At 34.2% G+C, this 5,653-nt stretch overlaps 1 long non-coding RNA gene across 1 annotated transcript; it reads left to right on the plus strand.

Annotated features, from left to right (window-relative positions):
* The first annotated feature begins 288 nt into the window (after positions 1-288).
* LOC131193390 (uncharacterized) lies at positions 289-1,976 on the plus strand. Its single transcript, XR_009153908.1, has 3 exons — positions 289-599; positions 803-839; positions 1,843-1,976. It is a non-coding gene; the product is annotated as an uncharacterized LOC131193390 (long non-coding RNA).
* Positions 1,977-5,653: the final 3,677 nt, after the last annotated feature.

Genomic DNA, 5,653 nt, shown 5'->3' on the forward strand with positions numbered 1-5,653 from the left:
GTGAACAGTAATTAATAACTTTACTGTTTTCTATATTGTAGTAATTTAAATTTAAATTTAAATTTAAATTTAAATTTAAATTTAAATTTAAATTTACTAAATTGATTAAAGCTAAAGTGTATAAATTGTATTAATTAGTTTGGAAAAAGTACATCTGGAAAATAGTATATCAAACATTTAACATCTTTTCTTTTATGTACACTGAGAGCATATGCACCAAGACAAATTCCTTGTGTGTCCAATCACACTTGGCCAATAAAAAATATATTCTATTCTATATGTGCATTTAGTTATTGCATTTAGGATTCTAAATGGTTACAATTTATTATGGAAAGAAATGTACATGGTCATCAAATATATAGTTCAATAAAAATATGTAAAGTAATTTTTATGTAATGTTACATACATTGCATCGCATTGCATTAATTTGCAGATTCCATCGATTGCTAATATAGAATTTTTATTATTAGAACCTCTTTTGCTTTTACTAAAAAACAGAATGTAGCAATTTTTATCTTATCAATTTTCAGAGTATTGTTACATCCACTTTTGAAGTGCTAGGAAGTGCAACCGAAGAAGACCTAAATGTGTTTATTCAAGTAAGTGCTGTATTATTTGTTTGAAAATCCAAATTATCTCATTTGTATGAAAAATCCAAATTATTTCATACTTTCTTTATAGGCTAATGAATCTTTGACTTTAAAAAAGAAACACGATTTGAAAAAAACTTGGCTCCCCCCCCCCAAGACCTTTATTTTGTTATGAATGTATAATCCTTCCTATTATTTTTTATCTCTTTTAGAATTTGTTGTGGGAGAAAAATGTAAAAGACAAGAAAGGTAACCCCATGGAAGTAATAAGACTAAAGGTTCAGTACTCAGAATTATCATTCTTATTTTCAAAAATGTTACTCTTTTTATTTGGATGCAGAAAGTGGTTGAATATGGAAAGTGGGGCATATGCTAATTTGGAGTCATGTGGTGCTCAAACACTTAAAGAGCTAAAATTCTAAAATTTTGCTCTGTGTATTACAGCATATGTGGTTCTTTTTCATCAAATTTTAATAATCCCAAAAGGTCTGTACTTGCAACTTCTGTACCTTCTGGAAGAAATGTATGATATAGTTTCTTAGTGCGCAGACATTACACTGATTATTAGAGAAGGAACTCTTTCATGATCTTTAAAACTACAGATAGTCTTTGACTTGTGACCAATTGCTTAGTGCCCATTTGAAGTTACAACAAACCATGCCAGGGGCATATTTCAGGTGCTCAGCAACTGACCCACAGTTAAGGCTGTTTGCAACATCCATGATCAGGTGACCAAGTTCTTTTGCCAAAACAGCATTTACTTCTGGTTTTTGACAAAAGTGGTCCATAGGAAACAATTGGTTTGCTTAGCGATTCTGCAAAAAAGGTCTTAGCGATTTCTCCAAAAAAAATTGGTGATCCACATGGGTTACTTTACAACTGTCATGACTTACAACCATAATGGGCAGTTGTGAATCAAGGATTAGCTATACAAGGTTGTTGATATTATAGATGTTATGAAAACATAAGTTATATAGTTTTTACCACAACAGACATTTACTTACTTACATATGCTATGCTATCCCATCCTATGTTAGGCAGTAAAGAATATTATAAAATATAGGCCACTCATCTTATCTCAAGGAAACTCTGTTCATCACTAAGATGAAAGCAATCAATTCCTTTTACATCACCAAGGATCTTAGAATATGTTTTATTTATAAATTCTCTGTATAGTGTTTCTAAACTTTGTACTCAATTTATAGAAGCCTTCACTAGCCGCTTTGCTAATTTTATCTTATTTTCTAACCAGGGATTGGTGTCCATCAAAGATAAATCTCATCAGGTGATAGTTCAGGGTGTTTATGAACTCTATGATCTAGAGGAAACAACTGTGAAATGGAAAGAGGATGAACGAATTAATCGATTGGTCTTTATAGGTAAGAATATGGGCATTAGCTATGCCGGTTGTATAAAACTATTAATTCTACCAAAAAAATGGAAATCTAATCAGTGTAATTGTTCTTGATACAATCCTACAGAAAATGAATTAAAACCCAGTTTCTAAAGAGATATCCTGACATTTGACAGTACTAAACTTTGTGTTTCATTGACATAAATTTCCCTTTTTAGTAGCTTTATAATGTGTGTGCACGTGTGAACATTTTCAAAAACAATTGATTCTGTATCTGAATTGGTTTGCTTCCATTTTATTGTTATTTGAATGTGTTCTGAAAGCGGTTCTGAATAATATGTGACAGTCTTGGACAGTTCTTACCCAGTCTAGGTGTAATTGGAAGCAAAATCATATCTTAGATCTTTTCCATTCTCATATAAAGCTTTTGTATATTTTAAAAGATAAGCTTTTCAACCATGTTTCAATTACAATGTTATCCCTATGAACTGCTGACAGTTCCTTGGGATTATAGTGTTATATAAATATAATAATAAGTAATACATACATTAGAGGGACGCGGTGGCTCAGGGGCTAAGACGCTGAGTTTGTCGATCGAAAGGTTGGCAGTTCAGCGGTTCGAATCCCTAGTGCTGCCATGTAACGGGGTGAGCTCCTGTTACTTGTCTCAGTTTATGCCAACCTAGCAGTTTGAAAGCATGTAAAAAAACACAAGTAGAAAAAATAGGGACCACCTTTGGTGGAACGGTAACAGTGTTCCGTGCGCCTTTGGCGTTGAGTCATGCCGGCCACATGACCACGGAGACGTCTTCAGACAGCGCTGGCTCTTTGGCTTTGAAACGGAGATGAGCACCGCCCCCCAGAGTCGGGAACGACTAGCACGTATGTGCGAGGGGAACCTTTACCTTTACCTTTAATACATACATGAAGCCAAGAATAGAAAGCAGCTGTTTATTTATCATGTAGCTTTCTAAAAACAGAAGGAACATGAAGACAAGGAATGCTGAGTTACTCTCCTATCTGTATCTTAACATAGATATACATTTATCCAATAATTCATTTTGTTGGTTTTTAGTAGTGCTATGTGCATTTCAGAATGACTTGGAATAAATTATCTGGACCTTACACAGTACCTTTCTGTTAGTCATTACAGCAGCCCAATTGTTTTCAGGAACCTGTGTCATCCTGAAGAAAGCATACGGTTTCTTACACTAAAAATACGCAGAATTAAGAAAAAGTCACCAAAAGGTTAGGTTGCTGAAAAGCAAATAACCTTTTTTTCTTGTTTTAACACTGATAAATAATGATGTAGTTGAGATTTTGGCACTGAGCTAAAATAATCATAGTTCTTCCTTATATCATAAAAGCAGGTGGAAGTATTTTGCTTGGCATGGTTTTTCCTTTATTAACTGAGCATTAATTGTATAGGGTCAGCAATTCTCTATCCCTTTCTTGATGCTATCTTTTTTTTTAAAAAAATAAAACTTTGTTTTATTATATTAATAAAAATAAAAGAAATAAACAATGAAGGATGGGGAAATAGTACAGTATTCTCAGCTTTTTGACACTGTTCTTGTTAACCCTGCTCCACTTTTTAAGTGATTAGTACAATTTGCATCTGCCATGATCTACGTGTCAGGCCTGGAAACCATATTAAACTTTCGATTTCCAGACGCTGCCACATTTTTATCTTGAGGGGAGGAGGGGGGGGTTGAGGGGTATGGTAACATTCTTCTGGCGGTCAAGGTCGGATGGCGTTCACGTCTGCACGAGGAGTGGCATGAAGTTACTCGAATGAACTGGAAGAACGTGAGACCGTGTGATCATCAGAGGGGTCAGGGGGGTGGGACTATTGGGGTTTGTATAACTGGGGGAAACGAATCCGGAACTTCAGTTTTGGGAATTGCACTCATCGTGTGCCAGTCTCCTCATGCTAGTAAAGGACTTTGAGAAAAAGAAACAGATGCCTCCGAGTCTCTTTTACGCAGAAGAGGTATTTCTGGAACCTTGACACTACGTTTGTAGTTGGTATGTAGTTCATGGTATGTAGTTCATGGTACATGGTATGTAGTTCAGGACTAAGAGCTGAGTCAACTTCCTAATGTGTAATCTGGGAAATGGTCCTAGGTACATGGAAGACTGGAAGATACTTGTATGTATTTGGCTTTTTTAAAAGAGAATAAAGTCCAAAGTCTTAAAGTGGCCAAGGTTGGACACATCTGCTCTAATTTTAGTCATTTCACAAACTAAAACTGGCCTTGTAAAGGAAGATTAGGGCCATGTTCCTTGTACAAGGCCAAATTCCTGATAATCTTGTTTTACAGTTTTATGACAAATAGGTAATGTTTTAGGGTGTGCTGTAATAATATATCTGTTTCAAAGATTTAGCTTTTTTAAAGGTTTCTAAATAGTGTTAATCTGAATCTTGCTTTATGAGGCTCCTCTTAAGTTATTTAGGATAGTTGAAAGGAAGTGCTTTGTTTCTCATGAAGGCAGGGTTTAAGTGGATTAAATGAAAAGTAATGTAAAAAATGATTCTAATTTCAAAAGGTTTATGTAGCAATGTGTTATACCACTAAGTGGGATTCTTTGATAGCATCTTTGGTAGAAGATGGCTTCATTATAGCTATATACAGGCATACACTGAAAGTATACCTTAGAATTCTTGATGAACGTATCTTTTCTTTTATGTACACTGAGAGCATATGCACCAAGACAAATTCCTTGTGTGTCCAATCACACTTGGCCAATAAAAAATATATTCTATTCTATATGTGCATTTAGTTATTGCATTTAGGATTCTAAATGGTTACAATTTATTATGGAAAGAAATGTACATGGTCATCAAATATATAGTTCAATAAAAATATGTAAAGTAATTTTTATCTTATCAATTTTCAGAGTATTGTTACATCCACTTTTGAAGTGCTAGGAAGTGCAACTGAAGAAGACCTAAATGTGTTTATTCAAGTAAGTGCTGTATTATTTGTTTGAAAATCCAAATTATTTCATTTGTATGAAAAATCCAAATTATTTCATACTTTCTTTATAGGCTAATGAATCTTTGACTTTAAAAAAGAAACACGATTTGAAAAAAACTTGGCTTTCTCTCCCCCCCCCCCAAGACCTTTATTTTGTTATGAATGTATAATCCTTCCTATCATTTTTTATCTCTTTTAGAATTTGTTGTGGGAGAAAAATGTAAAAGACAAGAAAGGTAACCCCATGGAAGTAATAAGACTAAAGGTTCAGTACTCAGAATTATCATTCTTATTTTCAAAAATGTTACTCTTTTTATTTGGATGCAGAAAGTGGTTGAATATGGAAAGTGGGGCATATGCTAATTTGGAGTCATGTGGTGCTCAAACACTTAAAGAGCTAAAATTCTAAAATTTTGCTCTGTGTATTACAGCCATATGTGGTTCTTTTTCATCAAATTTTAATAATACCAAAAGGTCTGTACTTGCAACTTCTGTACCTTCTGGAAGAAATGTATGATATAGTTTCTTCGTGCGCAAACATTACACTGATTATTAGAGAAGGAACTCTTTCATGATCTTTAAAACTACAGATAGTCTTTGACTTGTGACCAATTGCTTAGTGCCCATTTGAAGTTACAACAAACCATGCCAGGGGCATATTTCAGGTGCTCAGCAACTGACCCACAGTTAAGGCTGTTTGCAACATCCCGCAGTCAGGTGACCAAGTT

The sequence above is a fragment of the Ahaetulla prasina genome, chromosome 2 (assembly GCF_028640845.1).
Source record: "Ahaetulla prasina isolate Xishuangbanna chromosome 2, ASM2864084v1, whole genome shotgun sequence".
Lineage (NCBI taxonomy): Eukaryota > Metazoa > Chordata > Lepidosauria > Squamata > Colubridae > Ahaetulla > Ahaetulla prasina.